This window comes from Apteryx mantelli, chromosome 13, assembly GCF_036417845.1.
Source record: "Apteryx mantelli isolate bAptMan1 chromosome 13, bAptMan1.hap1, whole genome shotgun sequence".
Classification (NCBI taxonomy): Eukaryota; Metazoa; Chordata; class Aves; order Apterygiformes; family Apterygidae; genus Apteryx; species Apteryx mantelli.
This window is the reverse complement of record NC_089990.1, coordinates 17,749,810-17,774,908: the sequence shown is the minus strand read 5'-3', so window position 1 is coordinate 17,774,908 and position 25,099 is coordinate 17,749,810. Positions and strand designations below refer to the sequence as shown.

General features: G+C 42.2%; 1 protein-coding gene across 2 annotated transcripts in view; it reads left to right on the top strand.

Moving 5' to 3' along the window:
- IL1RAPL2 (interleukin 1 receptor accessory protein like 2) overlaps positions 1 to 25,099 on the top strand; it is a 405,544-nt gene that overhangs the window by 154,325 nt on the left and 226,120 nt on the right. The gene's annotated exons all lie outside the window — the stretch shown is intronic.

Below are 25,099 nucleotides of genomic sequence, written 5' to 3'. Positions count from 1 at the left end.
TGCACCTCTGTGTTGAAGCTGTTTAAAATCATCTTATCTTAGCTCTTGAACTCTCTTGTTAGCCTGGCGAGAGAGGCCAGGAGGAGGCAGCCGGGCAGCAGGAGGGGCAGAGCCGTGACAGGGTGCTGCTCAGGTCCCTCTCTGCCCCAAAGGGCGCAAGCTGTCCCTTAGGCAAGCCAAGAGCCTTGGCAGGGGAGAGTTGTCCAACCTAACCCTAGTTCTGTAGGCTGCAGATTCAGTTTTATACCTTAAAACGGTTAAAGGGTAGTGATTTTTAAAAGCGAGTCAAAAGGTTCCACTTTAGAGCCACACACATCTGCTTTGGAGCACTGCAATGCAATTTTGCAATAGAGACTTCCAGAGGCTTAAAACAGGTTTGAACTGCTTAGCATCACCATGACAGGAGGCATTTTGCGCAGTTATTCGCATAGTATTACCTTACTAAATTTAATTCCTAGCCCTCATTATGAAATCTCAGGCAAATTAAGTCTTTTCTTTATCCCAATTTTCCCACTTACAACTTGTTTAGGATTTTCTATATCTGTTGGGTGCTTAGATATCCTGGTGATAGACACCTAAGGAAAACAAAATAACATGAAGGGTAAAGAAATTAGACTCTGCAGAAATGTTTGTAAAGCACTGGGAGAGTCTCCCAACTAAGTGCAAGCATTTGAAGCAAATTTAGTTTAATTATAAGCAAGCCACTTACGGCTGCATATGTTTTTATGTAGTAGCAGCATTGTTTAGTTGTTGAAAATAGTTTCTGAAAGCATGACTGAGGTTTGGAGGATGGAAGAAAATGTTCATCCTGGGGAAGGAATGAGGACCGTTTCAGAAGTACTCCACTGCGCAATTCCTTTGGCCGTCAAAATGGCTGGCCAATACTCAGGATCCTGGTGTCAATGGACACTGGTTCTAGAAAACATTAAATGTTTTTGAGAATCCTGCCCTAAGTTAACAGGTTTTATCCATGTTGAATATAATTCAATCTGACTACTGACTGTGTCTGTTCCAGCAGAGTTAGAGTTCAAGATTGTCCCCAAATCAAGAAACTTTGAAGAATTACTGCGAGAAATTTTCTTGCTGTTTTAGTACCGGAGCTGGTTACCATGCCTATACCTACTCATATTCTGGTGCTTTATTGGTTTTCCAAGGATAGTAAGAACCCAGCTGGCATGTGTCAGGGGGCTTGGTAAGTTGCTTGAGCAGGAAGTGGCTTAAAAACATAAAAGAGTTTAAGGATACTATGTCTTTCCATAATCCTCATGAATTATCAATTAAAGCACAGTTATTTTTGTCATTATCGTTGCTGTACCATCAGCATTTTTTAAATAGTCCCTCCTTTTAAGGGTCTTTATAACAGCTAAAATCATTTTGAAGCTTACACAAAAAACCCACAGCACTTAGTTTGAGGCCATTTGTTTTTACTTTATTTGGAGGACTATAAAAGTGGTCCAAAGATTGAATCGTTAAAGCAAACAGAGTGCAGAGATATTGCAGGAAAGGATTTCCTATTCTTGTAATTTAACGCTACCAGGGGAAGAGGATTGATTTGCAGGGATTTTACACTTGCCTTTTCATACTTGAAGTTAATACATTGCACTATTCTGCAGTGGGTTATCAGTGCTTAGTGTCTCGTGGAGAGTGGAAATATTGGGAAACAGATGTAGAGAGACAAAGTCATTTTTCCAAAGTCACACGGTGAGTCTGGGAGAGCTCCAGGTCTAGAAACAAGATCGGGAATGTGCGTGCAGGGCTTCACCTACGTGGGCTTGGTCCATCGCTGCCTCCTCCTTGCAGCTGCCCTGGTTGGGCGCTTAGGACCAAAGTCTGGCTGCTGATGCTGCCAGGGCAGTACAGGAGGGAGCTGGGGCAGATAACTACGGACTGGAACAGAGAGCATGGAGATGCCATGCGGGCAGTCCCTCTTCTGCCTCCTGCCTTCATGGCAATGAAGTCTATACCATCCTGTACAAAACACAGATGTTTAGGAGGAGATAAGGTCCTTTCTCTTCTCCATTTGTCTCTTGAGGGTTGAGGAAATGGGGAATAATAAGGGATCCGGGACAGACTCCTGCAGAGCACCACGCAGCACTCCAGCCTGCCTGCTCGGGGCACGTTTGATAACTGCTTTCAGATGTTTCACTTGCTTTTGAAGTAGCTCTATAGTTGGTCATAAAAAGTTTTTGACCTCATGTCAAAACTCCACCTACTGAGCTTCTGGCTTTCTCAATGCAATAGGCTATACCAACGGCAAAGGAGGAGCTTTGAAAAGGTCTTCGAAGGTTTTTATGCAATGCATTATGGTGGTTTGTTTGAAGCTGTTACAACCGATCTTGTTCATAACGCACACTTTAAAAGCTCCCAAAATCTATTCATGTTTACAAGGTGACGTGTGATTTTCAGAAGTTTTTTTCCCTCTTCGTTTTCATTACTACATAAATGGTCATGATTCCTGCGGGGAGATTGTCATTGCTGAGATCAATATGTCTTAAATGTGAACTGTCAAGATAACCGTCTATGCTGAAATTTGTCTTGATGCAGTGGGCGCGTGCAAAGCACTCATTTGCTGTTCATGCCTTCGTTAGGGTAGTACAGTGCTGGGGAGGCCTGGAGAAGGCTGTGAATGGATCACCCAACTAGTTTGGAGTCAGGTGGAAGAGAGGTGCCTTTGGGTAAACTGCAAGATAGTATCGCTAAGAGAAGTGCTGAAGCTGTCTGCAAATGGGATGTCTTAGAGCCATATCACAGCTTTGGGGTGGGTTTGCAAGGAGGATAAAGGAGAAAAGTTGTATAAGTTTAGGTTCACTTACTAAAACTTTATGTATGAAAACGTGAATTTTTTTCCATAATGTTCTTTTTCCTATATTAACTGGAGACTGTTCATTTAGCTTGCTGATATAAATGGGCCAGTGTAAAGTGGGTTCCCTAAACTGTAGGTAAATACTTACATTTAAGGTAAAATACATACTATTTAAAAAAATCATTGCAACTTTCATATGAGATTTAAAAACCTCTTCTATAACCTTAAACTTTTGGCCTCAGCTATTTGAAAGAGTCAGTTTAGCACATTTTTAAGTAGGTAGTTTGCAAGTTTTTCATGCTATAATCATTTGAAAATGAATAGATAGAGTCCCTTTGTGATATCAGTGATTCATGAACTTTGCAATACCCGAAAAAAGCACAGACATCCCATAAGAAAATAGGGTATGGTACCCACATTGCAATAGGAAAGTTAAGTAGGTTTAATTAAAGGTAGGCACAGATCATGGGCCTCAGTTCAAAATCTAACAAATTCAGTAGCCGTGGGGCTTATGGGGCTTTTTCATTAGAATTAAGTTTCAGTAAGGCAAAATTGATTCTGCTGAGAAATCTGGTGGTCTTATCTGTAGCTTCTCAAAGCAAAATTCTCATTAGCTTCACAGTTATGAGCAAAAAGTCTGTAGTTCTTACACTAAAAGTTGCAAATATTTGCTGTAAATTATTATCACAGATCTAGTAACTTGGACACTAGGAATAACTGACTGGAGAAGGTGACTAGAAAAAAAGTATTTATTATTCTTGGTTATACGAAAACTAGAAGGCACCTGATGAGGAATGAGACAACAGATTTAAAATAAATGGTGTATTTTAGATAAGACATGAAATTAAACTGTGTAACCCATTGCTAATGGATTGTTGGATGGCCAAATGTGTAGAAGGGATAAAAATTCATTGGATAAGTGAACGAAAGCTAGTCTGTCGAAATCTATTAAATATGGTAGTCTGAATTCAGCTACCACTTCAGGGAGTCCCAAGCTACTTACTTCTGAAATTGAGAAAAGCACATCAATCTCTATCCTGCGCTCTACTAATACTTCTTTTTCCCAAGAGTCCACCTGCTCCTGGTCACGGTCAGAGAGGGGATGCTGAGCAAGACGGACCTCTGAGTCAGTAGGACTGTCCTCGTGCAGGGTGGCTGAGTACTGGAAAGCTTATATTCCTGAATATGTGTGAACTCTCACTAGGTCAGGTTACCCTTATAACTTCAGTTCGTATGTTCATCATTCACCTCTATAGAAATTTGTTCACACAGAATGTGAAGATTGGTGGTTTTTCTAATTAATGGTCTTCTGCTCATTTTAAAAAAAAAAGTGTATTTATATGCAAGCAAAAGTTATGACTCTATTTTGTCACTGTGCAATTTTTAAAGTTTTTTCTAAGATAAGAGGTGTAAAAGCAGCTGAGTTGGTCTTGGTAGGCCATGAGCAGTAGCAGAGCAATTCAGAAGTTTTCAGTGGAATTTCTTTTCATGAATTAGTATTGATTACTATAGAAATAATTTACATAAAATAATAATGGGGAATATAAGGACATGGTATTGCTTAATTTTTGGCATCAAATTTAAGTGACTAAATCATCTTCTGTGACTCCATGGAAGGAACCAGAGAGCTGAGACTCTCCAGCCAGAGGCAGATCAAACCAGAAAGTCAAGTCAGCGGCTCCAGAGCAGGGGTAAGAGACTGGGCATGGACATGGCCGCAGGGCAGGTGCAGTTAGCTCAGGCAGGTGCCCAGCATAAGAGCCCCCTCTTAAAAACAGCTCCTGTGTGAAGGAGAAGGAGCCCTGGCAGAGGTGTCTTCCAGCTCTTTCTTCACAGCGGCTCTGGGCCCTGGCACTTCCTAGGTTCAGGGCAACGATGAGGAGGGGGTGTTTAACTTTGAGTTGACATTGTGAAATGATGTGTTCAGCTTCAGCTGAGATGGTAGCCATTTTTAATTTCCACATGTCCTTCCTAATATTTTCCCAAAGTTTTCACTTAAGGAAAATGTTGAAAATCTGGGAAAAATGATATTTGGCCAAAACATCACTTAAAATATGTACTCTGGAAGAATTAACTAATACAGGTTTAGGAACCTACCTCTCTGTACAAACACAAAGAATTGGTAAAGAAGTGTTTGACAAACTGTCGCAAGGGTTTGGGTTTTTTTTAACTGTCCTCTATTTTGGCCACTTCTGTCAAGAGGACTTTTTTCTTAACATGAGAAAAATTCAGTTTGATGGGACAGATTTCTGTCCAGAAGATAATTTTGAATGCTTAGTTCGATGTAGTGGTTTTCCTGCAGCTGCCACTGCTTTCTTGCGCCTATGCTTCTGAGAAAAGGTTTTAAAAGTAATTCAATGTGAATGCTTCTTTATCAGCCTGATTTTTCCTAACAGAAGCTTTGTTTATTTAAAATTGGCAGCTCCTCTTGTTCATAGTGCAAGCTCCTCACCGCACTGTGCCTCACAGGTTACAGATTCAACTATTCTGAATCAACGTTGATCCCTTTGAGTGTGTCCGAGAGAGGCAGAGAGGAGGGCGGATGACTAGCTGTGGAGAAGTCTTCAGTGTCATGTATGGGATGTCAAACGAGTGGTGCAAACCACCTCATCAGCTGCTTTGGAGATGTGAGGACAAATCCTTGCCTGGTGAGGAGCAGAGACACTGCAGTGAGGTTGCTGATGGCCCCAGTGAAAGCAGTGGATTTACGCTGATCCTGAACCCATGGTGAATGTGCTCCTTGGACAGAGTAGCTACTGGCCATTGAAGTGTGGTGTCCCATAGCAAAAACACCTTGGACAGATTTCATCAAGTCTCCAGCTGGTGGGCATGGAGGTGTAAGGCAAAGGAGAGGAAGGATCTACAGCTGTAAAGCCAGGGGCTTAGCCAGCGTTGAGTAAGTCAGGAAAGCAAAAAACAAAGGGCAAGCACTACAAAAATGACAGTAACAGTCTTATTGGTTGAAAAGAAGTATTTCCCTTAAATTCTCAGGATCCATTTTATCAACCTTTTTCCCCTCTGTTGTGGGACTTTGCTGCTCCCCCGAGCTCCTGGCGCCGGTGCACCCCGGGTGTGTGTGTATGCTGGGGGGTGTCTGCTCTCGCTGCTGCCCGGCCCGCTGCAGCACAGCCCCGGCAGAGCCGAGCCGTGGGGAAGGCCGGCGGGGCGGGTTTTACCGCTGAAGCCACCCCTGAGCTGCACTGCTGGTCTCCTCCGCGCTCCGGCTTCTCTGGAGCCATCCGCCTCGCTGGGGGAAGCCGTTGCCCTCAGCGGCTCGCTGCGGGGCTCGGGGGCTGCCGGGCAGTGACGCGCTGCGGCTCCCGCTTTTGACTCGGGTTGGGTAGGAAGTGTTTGGGAAAACTGGATTGCTGATGGAGACAAGGGGGCCAGCAGTGTCCAGAGGCAGGGGAGGACCCCTGAGGACCATAACCATTTTCTCAGTTGCAGTGGGATTTAGTTTAGCTTAAACAGTTCAGAGAAATGGCAAAAGTTAGTTTTGCCTGAAGCAAATTTGGGAGCGCTGTCCTGACCTGCTCTGCTGTCAAGCCCTGCCGGCTGCTGGAAACTGCAGGTTTTCCCTGCAGCACTCTCTGAGGGCATTTAGCCACAGGCATTTGCCTGCCCCATCCTTCGCCCTCCGTCAGGAAGGCAGCAGGTTTCGGGGGGAGGACTGTAAGGAGGAATAAGGGCGTAATGCTAGTTGGCATTGCAATAGCATCTGGGGCGTGTGCAGTTTTTCGTACCAGAAAAGAGCAGTGTGTTCTTCCCCCTTTGACAATATAAGAGGGTTTTCTTCCTGGTGCTTCTGGTGCAAAACTTGGTGTTTGTAAGTCTACGGCCCAAAGTGCAGAGTGCTTTGGGAATCACAGTTGCAGAGAATTAGTCTGGTAAAGGTCTGCTGCCTGGCACTTTGCTAGGAAAGTCAGCATAGCCACACTACATGATGTAAATTTTTAATGATAATAACCTTGATAAATTCAGTCTTTGATAAACCCTGGAGTTGAGTTTTCAAACTTTAAAATCAAACATAACCCAATTACTTTGATATTTGATTAAACTGAACTGCCACTTTGGTAAAGAGTTTAAATAAATCACTATTAATATACTTTTCTACAGTAAATAAAGTTATATCTGTATAGTTCAAATATCAATATTCACGTGGAGCTCTAGGAAATGAAGTACTGGCAATCTGTAAAGTAAATTTATTAACTTAAGGAAGTAAATTTACTATTGATTTTTCTTAAAGGCTGAGATGATGATCTTAGTAACGATATTTTAAAACACTATTTTTGGAACGGTGGAACAAATATTTGCTAATACACGCGTAATAGGAAGGCCATTACATTTTGCTCGGTTAACTCTGTGGACTGCCTGTTGTAAACACTAGAGTATTGACGGGCTTTGAAAGGAGACACCTGATGCATTTGCAGGAGGCTGCGATGGTGACTGGCTCGCGCCGTCCTGCATGAGCTGCCCAGGCTCCGCTGCCAGGAGCAGGACACGTACCTCTAATGTCCATTTGCAGACATGTCCCGTTAGTCTCTCCTGTTCACGTGCTCTAAAGGAGAGGCTGGGCCACACGGCCCCGTGGTGGCCCAGGGAGTCCCGCGGGAGCTGCGGCCGGGGCGGGCGCGCGCAGCCCTCGCGATTCCACCGCCGGGGAGCGCAGGGCTCGTCCCGCGCACTGCATGGCGCCCGGGTTCGGTGCCTGCAGCTCTCCCCCTCGCCTTGCGCGCTTGCGTGTTGGCCTCCTGGAGCTGCCTCAATGCCTGCTCTTGCGGAGGGCCGGGTCCGAAGCCCTCTGGCGCTGGTGGGACCCTTCTCGCTGGCTCGAGGCAGCTCTGGAGGCGTCCTTGTGGGGCAGGGCTGGGCGCAGGGAGCCCTGAGTGCAGCTGGGGGTGCTCTTCCACGCAGAAGCAGCTTCAAGGGGTGAGAAGTCAGTCCCTCTTAGCCCTCTTGGAGTACTTGACAACCTGTTTTGCCGGGAGCCATTGCCAATCAGAGAGAGCCTGAGGCCTGCAAAGTTTGACTTTTGCAGTTTATTCATTATAAAAGGGTACAACTGGTTGAGCTCCAAGCTGCCAGTAATTCACACCATGACTTTCTTTCAATTACTTATCTTCCAGCTTGTTTCAACTAGTCTTATTAAAGAGACGATCTTCTTGTCAAACAAATTATAGGCCTCATAGACATCATGTGAAAGGCCAGTTTGCCAGTTCTTTTAGATGATTTTGTGTTCAGGCTCATAAGATTTTGGAAATTCTATCCCTAATTCCAGGTCATTGTTCTTCAGTCTTGGTAGGCCTGGAGAAGTGAGCTCTGCGTACCACCTTCAGCTTGGCCCAGGAATTTAGGGTTGTCCAAAACAGACAATTTAAAGACATAACCCAGGCCATTGTCAACCAATCAGACAAAATAAAGAGGTGAAAACTATCACTCTTCTCCCATCTAGCTGTCTCAGAGCCCTTGTATTTATCATCGCACCACATGTGTGTGTTCCCAGGTGCTTTATTTTGTGCGCTTTTCCAGGCAGGGACTTCCTGTCATCCAGAAATCCTGCGTGGGTTCTGCTAGCTTTGTGCTGCAAAAGTCTGCTCCAAAATCCTTCAGATTTCAGTCTGTTTCAGGCTACTTGGCCTGGTGCAATCCACATCCAGCATCACATGGTACTCCCCCCCTCTGGTAATTATGTGTCTGAGGTTTCCCGCTGAAATGGGAAAAACAACCATCTTGTGAAGGTAGGCTTGCTTCTCTGTGGATGCCCAGAGAAGGGTCATCTTCATCCCAGGCCTGCCATCAGAAAACATTTTGAAAGGAGACCAAATGTTCCATGAATATCAAAAGAAAAGATAGCTAATAAGCCCACTAATTAGAGTTGACAAATAAAATAACAATTAAATGAAATTACACAAATCTGAAAAATGGATCTTTCTCTTGCTTCTTTTCAGAGCGAATAAAGCATTTCTGAGAGTGGGAGTTAGAATGACTAATGTGTTGTTACATTTGGTTAAATCAATTCAAGAGTGAAAACTTCTTGTTGGTTTTCAGAACATTCAATATTTTTTACGTTAATTTATGGTGAAAGAACATGCCCAGACATTCTCAATTCTTTTCTTATGTGGGCTTTTATGCTTTTAGCTTTTTTTGTAAGGCATTTTTCTTTATTGGTTTAGACTCTTTACCTCCTTGGGCCGTTGGGGTAGTCATGCTTGTGGAGTTTTCTTACCTGGCCTCCTGTGCTGTGGGCAATTAGGCATATGGACAAAAGACTTTCTCCCTAAAACCTACTCACTCCTGCTATTAACTTTACAGGAGGGAGCAAAAAGATCCAGAAGGCTAGAGCCTGGGGCTGCTTGGTTCACAGATGTGGGATTGAAAGGGTTTCCTGAGGAAGGATGTATCTTGTTTTTTTGTGGTTAATTTAGGAAAACCCAGCATCTGCACTTTTTATGAGACTTCCCTTGTCTAGTGGCAGGGGATCTGAAGGCACATCTCTGCTTTGGGAACTTGTGAGATCACCTTTATGTGCTGCTTTCCTATCTCAGTTCATCATTTGCAACTCTCTTTTTTGTGTCCCCCTCCCTTCAGCTAGGCCTCTCTAAGATAAGGTTAAATCTTATCCTGCTACAAGGACATCTGGTTATGCATCTGGTTGCCCAGTTGCATACCATCAACAGAGCTGGGCCTGCGCCTGCATTGCCTTTTATTTTTGTGCTGCCGTGGTACAAATAGGAGTCCTGTTTTGCTGGCTGTCATCCTCTGCCTGGTCAGGCTCATCTGAAGCTCCTGTTCTTCTTCTACCATGGCTCACAATGAGTTAAATGTAAGAATTTTTAAATGGCATACAACACATGGAGATAAATCTGAAGTCTCTGCCCACCAACGAGGAAAAGTACAAAGTAGAATTAATCAATTTAGATGAAGACATTGCGTAGAAGTATAGAAGCAACTTTTGATAGAAGACCAGCCATGGTAAGTGATGGCCTGTTGGATTTTAGAATGAAAACCAGAGAGAGAAAGAGACAGAAACACATGGACAGTTTATTTGCTAATTACTGCAAATATTTAACAATTACAAATGCAGTCTTGGCCATACTGTGTACTTTGGGAGATCTGATAGGGAAGACAAAGATCTTTCTCTGCTCTCAGGCTGTTACATATTTCACAGGTGAATGCAGTGTATGTACAGTTTGGATCCCTGGAGAGAAATGCAAGTGTGTCTTCACAGGTGTGTGATTCACAGGTTTTCTAATAAGCTTTCTTATCAAAAAACTGTTAGTTGTCAAATACAGAAGAAATTAGTAGTCTCTTTTTAGGATGGGTTAGTCAATGTTCATACCAAGGAGCAGATCTCCTCTCCATACCTTACAGCATTGCAGGACTGAGACTTATATCAGCTTTACCAGTTGAATTTGAGGCTTATAATCTGACTTTGATGTCACATGTACTGATATAAGAGCTGTTTGTGTTTCTAAATTTTATTGTGGGTTAAAGCAGATCAGCACTGGATTTGAGCCAAAGTTCATTACGGTCAATGTAAGTTTTGTCCAGTTGATTTTTGAATAATGATTTTCTTTATGCAACAAGGGTCTTGCTAAGAAAAAAAAAAATTAAACAATACCCTTTGTAATCTGAAGAAATGGAGGGTCCCGTTTCTTTAGTAACATTAGTCCCCTTGCTAATCAGTATTTGCTGTCTTCCCAGGCTGAGAACAAGGTATGAAAATAGCCAGTATTTTTTTTCTGTTTTCTTTGCTATGGCATAGAAAAAAAGGGAATAGGAGGGATATTGCTCTTGTGATCATACCTTTTATGTACGTAAATATTAATGCCAGGTAATTGTTTTAGAAGTATGAAGTCCTACATTCTGTGCCTATGGATCTGATGCACTGTATGTTCCCAGGATTATTAATGTTACAGCTGTATCTTCACAGTTGATTCTGCTGTGATGAAACCTTGTTGAAATATTCAAGCCTTGCTTTAATGTATTCACTGAATTAAATGTAACGTGACATCTTTGGTGATGTGATGTCCTGCTTGAAGGATTCTATGCTGTGGTTAATTTGCCAAGTTAAAATTAAAAATTCCTTCAGATGTATTCTTTAGATTAATGGAGAAGTATATTTCAGATCACAGGCTATAGCAAATGATTTAGAGATGAGAAAAGTACTAATATTTTGCTTTTCTCAAAATGGACCAAAAGTTAATGGGAAGTAATAGTCACTTGGAATATTCTACAGGGATCTCATCTTGTCCTGCTGCTCTCCAATCGTTCAGTGATCTAGCATAAAGTAAAATGAAAAATTCTTCTGATAAAGTTTGTAGAAAAATTAGAAACCAGCAAAGTGGTAAATAATGATGGCAGGTTAGTTACTCGACACAGTAAACTGGGTTCATTCGAACAGCGTGGGTTTTAAAGTGATCTAGAGTTCAGGTCATACATCTAGGAAGAAAGACTATAGCTTGCACTTAACTAGATGGAGAACTGTGTCTGGAGAGCAGCGGATCTGAAAAGGTTATAGAGGTCACATTGGAAAACCAATTAAATATGATCTCAGGAGGTAATGCTGTGGAGGAGAGGAGTGGCTTGGTATGGAAGCACTGGAATATCAAGTGGCAAGAGGGAACTTGGCGATACTAGTGAAGCAATTACTGCAATACCTCCCATTCTGGTGGTTGAAAATGGAAAGAATTTTGGTAATAATGTGAACTGGAAAAAGCTACTTTATAAAGAGTTATTAAAGGGTTGCAATGTATGTATCTGGTACGAGAAAAAGAAATAGAAATGTCTTAATCAGGGTATGTATTCATTTATATGGGGAGATAATGTCTGATTATTTGAAAATTATTAGCAGACCTGTATCTGGTACATGAAAAGTCTGTTTGAAAGGCACTTATCTTTTTTGTTTTACCGCATCAACAATTTTCCCCCCATCCTATCACATCAGAATCATATTGAATTAGTGTTAGCTGTTACCAGTAGGGTATGAAAGACTGATCATATTAGACTGTCACACTGTATTAGCCAAAATTAATACTAAAAGAATATGATAAAAGGTGTCACTGTTTCAAATGCTATATCTTATTAACACAAGAAATTTTCTCCTTCCAAAGCCGGAGTGTTTTCTCCCTCAGCACTGCTTGTTGATGTGAGATGAAATGCTGTGTGCTCCGTTTATGCAGGACGATAGTGCTGGGCAGAAAGGACTTTAGCAGAAGATCTCAAGTGATGGTAGCTTTGGAGGTTTTGGACAGTAGCCACATAAGCAGAGAAGCAAAACCAAATGCTTCTGCTAACCATCATGTATTAGAAGAATTTGGGGATCACTAGCAAAGCGCGGCTTGCTGCTCATCTGTGTCGTGTTCATCAGCGTCGCGGGCCGGGACGGGTGAGCTCTGGCGGGCGCCTCTCCTGCGGCTGCGAGCGGCGTCTTTTGAAGGGTTTCTCTGATGCCCCAGGAGGGGGAGCATGTTTTTGCCATGGTGCAAGTAGTAGAGTTTCCTTCCCCTCCTGGGCTGCCTGTTTTCCTGAAGCTTGTAGGAATGTAGTTATCACCGACAGCTCCTGACAAGTCAGTTTACAGCCTGACTTGTTAATGTAGGGCAGCATCATTTTCTTTTTCTCGTGCTATGCCAGACTGTAATTTGCAGCGCTTCAGCAGTGTCACACAGGTGGCTAAGCCGGAGCAGGCAGAGCCGGGAATGAAGAAACACTTCATCCATCCCAGGGTAATGTAAGCCAGAGCTCTGAGTTACCCTCAGAAAACTGCTTGTGGTTACGTAACAGATCTGGCCTTTCACCCCACTTCTTAAAAACGAAGTGGCGCAGTCTATTTGTAAAAGGGAGGTACAACTTTAAATGGAATTGCCACAACCTGAGCAAGTGGTCGCAGCTCCTGACTGCAGCTGGCTTGCAAGGATTTGTGGATGCAAGTCACTATTCCTGTGTATTTAGACACAGAAATTCCTTGACCCTTTGGCTAAAATTAGTTAGTTTTTTTTAGATAAACTTGAATCGGATTTAGTGGTAATGACATGGTATTACGCTGTAGTAACTGCATGGCAAGCTATCCTACCCTGCACCTGATGCACGGTTACTGTTCTGACGCCATCCACGTTCATCGTGAGCTTAGAGTCTCTTTTCTCTCAGAAAGCATATCATGCATTCGCTCAAGTTTTTGCCTTGGTTCATCCAAGGTTAAAACACATTTCAAAATTGCACAAAAAGTTTTAAAAAAGTTTGAAATTAATAAAAAAACATAAAAACCAGGGCCTAGAAACATTTCTAGGCAAAAATTGGTTTCAGGCGCAACGGAAGACAGTTTGCCAGCTGCTCATGTGCCTGCTCGGGAGCTCCTGCCAGGAGGCTGCTGAGGCTGGGCCCGAGGAGCCGCCTGCCGTCCCCCGGCTTGCCCGCACGCGGCGGCAGCACGAGCCCTCGCAGCGCTGGGCCTGCTCCCGCTGCGGCCCTGGTGGCAGACGAGAGCTGCTGTCCGGGTTTCTTCTCCCAGAGAAAATGTTGATTTTGCAAAACAGTGATTTCTTCTGGAATGGCACTGTGAGGAAAGATCCCCACCAGCCGTGACTTGATCTCCCACATCAGCTGTGCCAATTTATAGAAAGTGAGAATGTGAAAGGGAATATAAGAAGAAGGCTCCTGTTAAACCTGCTCACGCAGTGTTATATTTAGGGGATGTGCTTTTCTTAAGTGAGGGTCAGGAAAGAGACCTGAAAAAATACTGTTTCCTGGAGGTTTAGAAATAGTTTCTTAGTACAGATCTTGGTTGGGTCCATTTGGAGTGAGGCCTAATTTTAGAGAGCTAGATCTCTTTCTGGTGTGCGATGCCCTGCTGCGTTTGCATGTCCTTCAGTTTGCCCATTTTCAAAGCGCTGCACCGAGAACTGGCTGCGCGATTCCTGCTGACTCCAAGGGAAGGGGGGAACTAGGTTGCTCTTGTAGCACCTGGAAGACTCAGCTCTGAACTCCACAAGAAATGAAAGGAGTCGGTAACTAAAAGAGGTGTCAGTGCGTGCTGTAAGGGGAGAACAACTTACATACCAAAAGGATAATTTCTGTAGGCATCATAAGAGATCTGTTGCCTGCTTCTTACTTTTGACTAGTCAAAATCAAACAGTGAAGAGAGTTGAATTTCTTTGCACTGTTTCTGATTAGAGTGGATGTTACTGTATGAGTCCAATTATACTTCAGCAACAACACCCAATTAAGAGGTATAAAGGTATTTCACACCTAATTCAGCGCTTCTGTGACTGTGCCCCTGTAGGCTCTTGGATGTGCTTGGATTGCAGTTTGTATGCAATGTCTGATCAAGTTTATTTCTGGTAACACTTTGGTCACTGGTAAAATAAGTGCATGTTCAGGTTAATTCAATGTATTGATTTATTAGCCTCCCATGCAAGCATTTACCTACTGGGCTTGCTTTTTCCTCTGCTCAAACCCTTATGGACTGAGGGCAGATCCGGTGTTGGTGAAGGTCTGCCGGCCGATAGCCAGCCGGGTTTGAGTGGCATGCCTGCCACGTGTGTGCTCTGTTGGATCTTTCAAAATGTAAAGCGACATGAAAATTGACAGCTACTTTCTGATTCTGTAACTGAAGAGGCTTGTGTGTGGATTATCACAGAGACTGTGTTACTGTATAGTGCATGATGCGTCTTTGAAGAAACACACCAAAATAGACTCCCATGAGCTCCCAAACATGCATCATTTCATTTTTAGGATGTGCATGTCTGTACAGAGGATCAGAAAAGAGAAGGAAATGCTGGACCTAATCTTCAGCAAATGCAGCACACGTAAGCAGATTATGCAAAAATGTTAATTTTTATTATTAAATCCCACTTTAGGGAGAGGAAGCCCTTAATACTCTGGCTAAAGATTCTAGTCATGCCAGATTAGCATTGTTGTACATTAATAATAAAAATAGCTGGGTCTGATTAGTGTCACTTAAAGTTTTCTGAATGAGAGAGATAACTCTTTGAATTAAACAGCTTGAATAGCAGCTAATGATTCCCAAGGAATAATTTGTATTAAAAAGTTAAGACCTTCACTACTTTTCTAAAGGAAAATCTGTCATCAGTGTAGGAATTACATACCATTCGCGTAATAGTATGAAAAGAAAGGAACTTCACAGACCATAAAGTGTAATAAAGGAATATCTAAAATTGATTTTCATTTAAGTAGATTACTTATGTTTTCCTCTGGAACAAGGAAAGCGTACTCTAATCTTCATCACTTTTCAGAATTAGAGCTACTGGTTTGATCCAGATATCCATCACTAAATGCAGCAAGCCATTCTGTCCATGTACCTGCTTCCCTTGCAGCTGCATCTCTGCATCAGAGGACATTGTACCCAATATACTCCAAAGAAACAAACAAACAAACAAAAAAACCCTCCTTAGTTATTCCCATCTTTATGGCTGATTTGCAGATTAATTTGGGGTAACTAATTTAATTCTTCTGTCCTAGAGAATCCATTTGTGGGAGGGATTCGGGGAAATAGGCTGTTTTCAAGCTTGTATCAAAGTAAGCATTTAAGCTGTCCTAGGTTCTCCCTGGGAGCTTAGCGAGGCACTGTATGCTTATCATGCGTTTGCTCGGGTTTTTGTAGTGGTTCGTTCACCATCGTTTTGAGTGGTGTTCAGGGCATGGAGTACTTCTCGGTGCCCTGAATGACTGGGGCCCAGGCTCCATCTGTCTTTTTTACCAGTTAGGAAATTCTTGGGGGAGCTTCAGGGTTGAAAAACCTGTGCTTTCAGCCAGAGTTTCACATGTGAGATATCCTGCCCATGGCATGGGTTTGCTCTGGTTATCTGCCCTTGTCATTGTGCAGAAAGCCTCAGCTACAAAATATGAGCTTGTATTCTTCTGGTTTGTTTTGTCTGATCGTTTTTAGCCTGCTTTCTTAAGGAAATGAGGATAACACGATCATCTTCTGTGCATGTGTTTCTCCATTGTTCCCTATTCCTCAAAACTTTTGAATCCATTGCCTACATTTGACAAGGGAGAAGGGGCGTCGTGGGTAATTTTAATTTTATAAAAATGACTACCAGATACGGATGTGAATGGCCCATCTCAAGAAGGGGACTAGGATGAGGATCATTTGTTAGACTTCTGGGAATCAAAAGGACAGAGAGGCTGTGGATTCACCAGCCACACAAAACGTTTTGATTCAGGCTTGCACCATCTGGAACCCAAGGGAATCCAACAACAGGAATCAAATCCAGAAGAAAGCAGAATCTGTTAGATCTGCTGGTCCCAGAACAATTTGTTTCTTTGGGTAGTGTGAGTGTTTTTTTGATGAAGAAACTGATTTTTTTAATGGTACTCATTACAAACACTGTTGCATTACTCTGTCAAAAATAGTGCTATAAATAATTGTCTGTGTACTCATTACAGTGGTGTAAGCCTTTAATAGAAGTGTTGGAATGACAAACCAGTCCATTTAATTGAACAATTCAAAGACAAGACATCCTTCCTATAACAGGCATTAGGTAACTCTGTGACAGTGAGATTGTCAAGGTAAGTTCGGAAGCAAGTTACTGAAAAAGTGGTTAGAAGAATTTGCGTAGGTCTGTACTGATATTCTGCAAAGACTGCTTCCTTCCACATACAACCTGGATTTTTGGGGCTCAGAGGCTTCAAGATGTTTGTAAATTGGTCAAATTCTTCAGTTTTTTCCTGACTTGTCAAAGCATTCTGAAAAGAAACGTGCAGGTCAAATTGAGATGGAAATAGGTGAGTTTGGAGGGTATCCCATATTAGGGATCGTTGGGGTTGCTGTTACCATAATTTGTTTCAGAGCTTACCTTGGCAGCTCTTGGCATTGTCCCTTTTGGGAGCATGTTACATTAAGGAGGTTCACCTGGCTTCTTGCTCCCCAGCTATGTACGGGCGTCAGAGATCGACTTCCAGCAGAAATACAGAAATGAGGCAGTTCCTCACTGTGTTTCTGAGCTTGCCCAAAGAAGTATTGGTAATCTCATAGAAAAGCCTGTTTTTACGAGATTTACACAGCTGCTTCTGGACAAATAAGGGTGGATAGCCTTTGGTGAAGTCTGAAGTGCTCCTAAGGCAGGAAGCCCGTTCACCTGAGATTGTATGGTGGTGGTTGCGTCATGGGCACACACCGACAGCCAGCTCTAAACCTCTCCGTTCTTGCTGACTCTGAGCACATTTCCCACTCAGTGCAGAGCCTGAGTATGCCCAGCATGGCAATGTGCACCTGGGAGGGGAAATGTGTATGGAGAAGATAAAATCAGAGCCACCTGGGGGAGATTCCAAGTTCAGAGTAGCCCTCGAGCCAGGCCAACCTCTTAGGAAATCTTGGTGCTTCTTGTCTAACCTTCAAAAATTCTGCTTGCTAAACTGGAGTCACTTTTATTTTGCAACTGCTTGAGCACTTCTTATGAGCTATCCAAAATATGGTCCATTGCAGGATCTCGCAACCAGATACTGCAGACTTTGGCTCTGCCTTTGTCTAAGGGGAATCCAAAGTATTTGGTGGGGATTATAGCAGGGGCTACTGGTCGTTTTGATGGGATAGTTACGGGCCATTGGCTAATCCTGGTTTTAGATTCTGTTAGTGCTTTGTTGAATTGGGTCTGAATCCAGCGTGCAATTGCATGTTCAGTTATGCAACTTAGTGTTTTGCTGGCTCGTACCTGTCTGGTTTTTGACCGCAGAATTAGAGACCGGCTCCCCAGCAGTGCTAGAGAAGAGAGCATCATGCTATGCCCTTCCTAAGGTTGTTTGCGCTTCCTCTTTGGCAGGTCTTTCACTAGACAGAAACACCTTCAGAGGCTGCTTTTATCACTGTAATGAAGACGATTGTACTGGCCATGTGAAGTGCTGGAAAGGAGACCTTAGCTGTTTCCCTGTGCACAAGCAAACAAGATGCTGTCCTCAAGAATTTTCCTTGATCATTGCGACTTATCTGCTATACAGTCATCTTAAGAACAGGCAGTTTTTCTGTGATCATGTACTGCAAACCAGTTTGTTGCCCACTCAAGACACAGTAAAGCAGACTAAACTCTTGGTGCTTAGGATGCTTCCTTTGTACTCAGAACATGCCAAAGAAAACCAACAACCTAAATAGCATGTGTTTGTACTATTTTAGAGATAAGATATAAGCAATTTTAATTTGGCTATTCTAGTGGCATGATATTTCAGGGATGATGACAGGTGAACCTCCTGATATTATGAATTCCCAGTTCAAGAATAGCTGTAAAAGGTTATTTGATATGAGAGAGCGCTAATTGTACAAATCATTACCTCCAGCCTGACATGCCTCTGCTGTTTATTCTGTAGCAGTAATTAATTCTATAATTAGAAAATGTTCTGTTAGGTAGTTCTCTAGGAACTCAGCCTGTTGCCCTATGCAGGAGGCTTTCAAGAAGCTGAAGTGGCAACGGATGACCTTGGGAATTTGGCTACTTTGCCAGCAAGAGCTAGGTTGCTTCACTGGGAGATCATTACTTTAAAATATAGCCTTTATGAGTTGGACAACCTCATTTCTTTTTGCTGAGATTCAGTGCCATGCGTGGATAGATGTGCCGTGGCCCCTGCAGAAATGCAGACCTGGCATCCCCGTGTGTCTGCTTCTTCTTGGATCTGCCAGTGTCTCCCCTTCTGTGAGAAGCTTGTGTGAAATGAGTGTACATCATAAAGTATCAGCATGAACACAAGAAAATCAATAAGCAATTTGTGTGATAATTAATTAGGGTGCCAGAATGAATTACTCTTTCTTCCCCTTCTGATATGGGTAACAGTCACATCTGATTTGGGAAGTTGCTGTTTTTTCGATTATAGTTTGATCTCTGTTGGTATGTTGGTTGGTTTTTTGGTTATGACCAGAAGGAAGGAGTGACAGAGAGCAGATCACAGTGTGTGAACTTGCTTGTCCCAGGAAGGTGACACCATGAACCCGACGTCCGCCAGGACCTGTTGACGCGGAAGTGCGTCATGTGCGGGTCTGGTGCAGGAAAAGGATTGTCGCTTATGAACATGGCCCAGCGCAATAGCCTGGTCATGTGTCCTTTGTGCCTGGCTCAGCTTTCCTGTCTGTGCTGAGAAATTTATTATTATCAAGCTTCTTGCGTATGTGCCTATCCTTGCTGTCCTGTTTCCTTTCCGTAGTCACACAGAAGACTCATTATATGTGCTAGGCTAATGAACTCATTTTGTAAATACACCAGGTAGTGAGATAGATGCCAGCTTCACTTTTCTCAGTGAACTTTAAGAGCACGGGTTTCCTTTCCTTCCAGCAAATTGGCTTCTGTCAACAGAAACAAGTCTCTCAAAGCATCTCTACTAGGTCTCTAGTGATAACGAATAACTAGGCTTTTTACTTGATACTAGACAAGACAAAAGGACTCTACATGTCGAGTGTTTCATAAGGATCAGAAGTGAACTGGTGATGACCACCTGGAGCTTTGTAAATTAGCATGTACAATTGGATTTTTGGGCAGGGCAGATGGTGGTGTAACAAGTAAAACAGTTTTACTGTGGTGTCCTAAAGACTTGATAGAGAATTAAATGACTCTGGAGCTTTCATAAAAATTACTTTATGTGTGAAAGGCAGTTTTGTTTTTCTCCTTTCTAACTCCTAAATTTTCCAAGGATTTTTCAGTTGACTTTCCTTTAAAACTGACTTTCTTCCTTTTTTGCTTTTTAAAAGCTTGGAGAGGATGGAATTTATTTCATATTTTTGTCATTAGTAATGTATTTTCCAATACAGTTTTCAGGGCACATCAAGAGCTCACCTTTATTAAAGGTCAGATATCAAGAGGCACTGAATACCTGAAATTTATGCCAGGAGTGGTCACCAGTGGGTTATAATTACTTGTGAACACTTTTGATCTGAAATAGCTTGCTAGACCTCTAAGTTCATAATATTTATAAAGGAACTTCAAGCATTTCTAGGAAAAAGTACCCCTAATGAGTAGTTAAGGTTATTATTACCTCCAGTTTGTGTGTCTGTAGTGGTTCATGTGGTTGCCATCTTTGTGGTATTTTAACACAGGACCAAATATGCTTTAATAGGTATGACTGGCATGCGTGCATGTTTGAGGAAGAGAGATCTTATTTTTTTCTCTGTAATTCACCGTGTCAAAAAGAAATCCTTTTGCATGTTAAATATTCTAAGAACTATAAATGCAATCAGTGCTTTCTGACTATGTTAAAGTAGTCTGGTAGCATCAAGTTTAAAATCTGTATTTTCTATTCAGATTGGTCCAGATGCAACTTTCACAGGAAGCCCAATCAGGTCTAGGAGATTTTCTTCCATTAAAGGACTGCATTTGATGTCCATCAGAAGAATTCTAATTTGGCTAGAAATATGTTCAGGGAGAGGAATTCCAACCCATTCATAATCTTTTTTATAATCACAGTGCAGTTACAAGGAAATTCAAGTTTGGCCCTAAACGCATTGTGGAGGCAGTGGCTTCTTACTTAACGTCTGTCTGTTATGTCTGTCACATTTTCAAGAACTGAAAGCAGAGAGTCACATGCTGCCTACTCAAACCAAGCTAAACTGCTGCTCCATTTGTAAGAAGTCATTTGGTTTTAATTAGCAGAACCCTTTGGATGGATGTATTGATACAGCTGAATGTCTCTTCCAGTTATATTGAGTCAGAGTACAGGTCCTTTCTGGTTCCTTGGTGAAGCTCTCATTTTTTTTAAATGTAAAAGTACATTGTTTATTTACAAAGCAGCTTTTACTGCAAGCCTCTTATCCAGCCCAGCTAGATAGGTTTAGGTTTTTAAGTAAATTGTATTTGGTGGAAGTTAGCTGGAAGGTGTCAGAGTTCAAATGAATGCAACTTTTATTTTGGAACTAAATCAGGGAATTGCTCAGTATCTTAAAATTAAGAAACAGAAGGTGAAAGACCCTAATAAGAGTGTAAAATGCAAAATTACTGTATAGGATACTACCATATGCCAGCCTAAGTGATTGGAAAGGAATATAGAAAACCTTGTAGCTTTTCCAAGCAATGATGGATTAATTATCCTTCAGCTGTCAGTAATTAACAAAGGGATCTGAATGGAATCTGAAAGTTTGAAATAGATCAGAATGACTTAAGTGAACATCAATAATTAACTTGTTAGCCCTGAACTCAGATTGGTTTGGAGATAAATTATTTCAGCTCCAGGCACTGTTCCCAACACAGTACTAAAAGTAATGGATGGTGGGTAGCTCCTGAACATCATAACATCCCCAACATTCAAATTACTCACTATGAATCATGGTAGTTCCTTGTGGAAATGAATCTGGAGCACTGTGGACTCAACAGTTCAGGTTCTCAGGCAAAAGATTTTGGATTGAAAAGGGGATGCTGTGAGTTGGGCTCAGACTCCGGTCCCCAGTGTCTCGGGAGGATGGTGCTCTCCTACCCTGGCATTGCCCTTGCTGAACACGAGCTTCTGCCAAAGACTTTGCCCCCAACACTTCACATCCAGTCGCACCGTGTTGTCTGATGCACTCTGGGCTTTGGCTTTCTTTTTGTCATTGTGCTTGTCACTGCCTGCAAGACTTGCTCAGCCCTGCCTTTATCCATCACATCACCACTTCATTGGCTCACCCTGCCCATGCGAACTCCTGGCTTTGTTTGGGGTGAGGGCTTCTGAAACTGAAGCAAATCTGTATTTACAAAAAGCCCCTGAATAGGACTTTGTTGGAGAAGAGGGAAGACATGCTGGAGAAAAAAGCGTGCAATGGCTCCTGGAGAGCTGGTTCCAGCACGTACTGGTAGCATGTGAGTAACGGTTGGGAGGTACAAACCATCCTTCGTCCTCACCTGGTATGTCTCTGGATGGACTGATACCCTGCAGCTAAACACTGCGGTAGATATAGAAAGGTTGGGTAAACGTTTCATTTTTTTTAGACCCAAGTAGCAGCATTAGACCCATTGGAGGATGAAGCAAAAGACCTTATAGAAAACCAGGTGGATTCATCTGTTGTGTATTGTCCCCTCTGTTCTCATTCTGATCTTTAAGAATTACAGATTGCTTTAAACCTTGTTAGTGATTAGTGTTATCTCCAATAGTCTTTCTATTAGCATTAGCTACTAGAACTCTGGATGTATAACTTTGGTTGCATAATTGTCTTCCTTGTGATCCTTTAATGATAATTAGGCAATTAGTGTTAATCTAACATTAATGTTGAAAATCCAGCCACCCAAGTGAGTGAATTCCTCCAGTTAAAGACACTAACAGTTTTTATTTGGCTGCACTGTGCAATATGAAGACTTTGTGTTATGGATTAAAAACAACAATAAATGAAGATGTCCATATAAAGAAAACAGGAATAGAAAATGCTACATTTTTGCAGTGCAGTATTCTTATTAGCTCTGTACATCCTGTGAGAGGTTGTTGACTTCTGTGCACATAATTGTATACTCTTTCAAACTGAATTCAGCTTCAGTATTTTATTGTTAATTTGCCTTTTCCATGGTAGGAAGGATGTGTACTTAAGTGGGAGCAGAAAAAGAGAACTTTTTGCTTGCTTAATCAGGAAAGTTTGAAATTCTGTGACCTTAGATCTTCAGTTAAGTGTTCACTTGGGAGAGTTTTTGAACTGTGATTCAGCCATCCTCGACTGTTCCAGCATCTGCAAAATAATCCAACTGATTTCATTGCTGGACTGGACTAAGATGTAAAATTTCATCCCTCAATTTGTGATTGACAGGGAGAAGGGATAAGTTGCTGAATGGTTTAGTATGGACAGAAATTGGATGGCATGGAATTTTAATTAGGATAGGTGTCTACGTTCTTATTCATCTTAGGTTATCATGGCTTAAAATTTGCATAGGCTATAATGTGCATAATGTAAAAATGGAGAAAATCAAACTGAATCGAAAATGCTCTTGTAATGCCAGCATATTTGTGATGATTTTCTCTTAATGAACCTTTCCATCTGTGAAGGTTTTATCACTAATGTTGAGATAACCTCAATAATGTGCTTGTCTCTCGTACAAAATATGCAGGGAGCTGAAAGCATGAATGTGGGCTGGCAGCTCCGGAGCTGCTGCAGCCTGCGAGAGGCCCCGTCTCAAGGGCAGTATCGAACGCCCATTGCCTTCCGTGGGGGCAGAGTGGAATATAAAGTGGGAAATTCGATGACTGATGTTTAAGCGAGATATACATAGATTCTTGTCTCTCTTTTTCACTATGAGGCTTTAACTATGATCATTTCTAAAGAGCAGTTGACATTTATTTACGGTTTGTTTAATGGATGTTGAATGAAGTGAACTGACGGCATTTCTCTGTTTAAAAGTACGTATTTCTTCATTGGGTCAAGGTGGCTCAGAGTATGAAGCTGAGCCTCTGTTCTGGATAGGCTAATGTTTAGACTGCGGCTTCAGGAAGCAATAACGCTGCTGCGCTATCTTGCTTCTTCCCGTTCCCAGGGGAGACTGTATTAAGATCTAGAAATTAGCCTTTATCTTAACAACTCTTCAAAAGGAGCTCATCTTTGAGGGGCGACAGCAGATCGCTTCCTGCTGGAGTTGGTACCTGCCTTTTGGGAGGACTGAAAGCTGGCTTAAGATTTCAAAGCTTCTGTTCCTAAGGATTAAAAAAAGGCTAATAGTTAGCCTCTCGTTACACACTCCTTTAACACAAAATAGTCCTGGAAGAATGAAGTAATAAAAATTTTCAACAAATTTTAAAATATTACTCTTTAATCCTTGCTCGCTTTTGGACTTGATTCCAAAAGCGAACTGTATATGCATGAAAGAATGAAGGTAGCTTGTTGCCCTCTGAGTTGATGGCTTTCTGCAATGGTGCCGACCGGGCCCGGGCTGCCTCTGGGCACCTCACCTAGCTCTCGGTTCCTGGTTACACAGTTCTTCCAGAAGTTGTGATTGTATAATGATAATAGATAAAATATTCTGTTTAGCCATATTTAGAAAAGTGCTAATGCTGTTACTACTTCAAGTGGCCATCTGCGAGTTCTGATTTCGTGGCTTTTTTTTTTCTGGGAAACTTAATCTAGTAAGGTTTTAATCTCTGTGAAAGTTGGAGAGAGTTATTTTATTTATTCAGCCTGCTTATCTGCTCCCTGCTTTCCCAGATGACATATATTAGTGGATTAGTGGATAATTTTTAAGACTATCATGTTGTACCTGAAGAGGAGGGAATAGTTTTAGAAAACCGTCTATCTGAATTCCCTGGTATGTCTGGCATGGTTGCTGCTTTTGATGCCTTTGTAGAGTTTTAATGCCCATGAGCCAGAAAAGTTTATGGTAAGAGATAAATATCTGAAATACAGTTATTCTATACATAATTTTTTTTTAATGCGTGATAATGCTGAAGCTATAGAATTCTTTCTGCTTTTTTCCTAAGAATTCTGTTATCTTACGAGTCTGGAACAGGTTAAATTGCTCTGTGGACAATTTAACTGCAGGAATCTCTGCCCGCGAGAAAATCATTAATTTTGCATAAACTGACTCTGTTGCAAATACCAGGGACAACCCAAGATTCTTTTCTATTCCCCTTCTCCTCCCGCTCTGGAAAAGACTGTTTTAAGATGACGCTATTGACCACACATTTTTTCTCATAAAAAAATACACCCTTGGGTTTTATTGAACTATGCATGGTTTTCTAAAATCATTTAAAATATAGGTTGAAAGTATTTCTTTGGGAAATGTTACCTGAAGAAAATGTGTTTCTTCTGTTATGTGTTAATTAAATCCACCCTGCTGCTTTTTTATTTATTTGTTTATTTACTTTTTAAATCGGCATTGAAAAAGTGATAGTTACAGCCTTAAAGAATACTGCATTTAGCGACTCTGCAGAAAATCTTACTGTGGCTCCCATGGGCTCGCGTTGAGTAATACAACAGCACTGTCAGCTTTCCTCTGCCTCTTTTGCATGGCCTTCGCCCATACGATATCCGAGTTACCCGGGCAGTGTTTTTATTCTTGCCTTCGTAAAGCTGGTCCTTGCTCGCTGGTGGCTTCTGCGTTGATACGCGTGCGTTGGCTGCGTCGCCGGCCAGCCCCGCGCTCGCCGCCGCGCGCCGGTTTGGGGAATCCCTCTGTGTTCATGTGCGTAAAGCCCTGGCCTGGCCTCAGGAGCTGACCCCTGCTCTTGAGTAACTATTTCTATTACAAGATAAGGGTCGTTGTTGCCTTTCATATTGATAACGGAGTTCTTCTAGGACAGTTTAATTTGGGCCAAACTTCAGGAGGTAGCATCAGGCTCCAGTTCTTTCTGCCAGTACTGGGAGAGCAGATAACCTCCTCTCTTATATCCTGTGCAGCCTGGCTTCCTTGTTGTGCA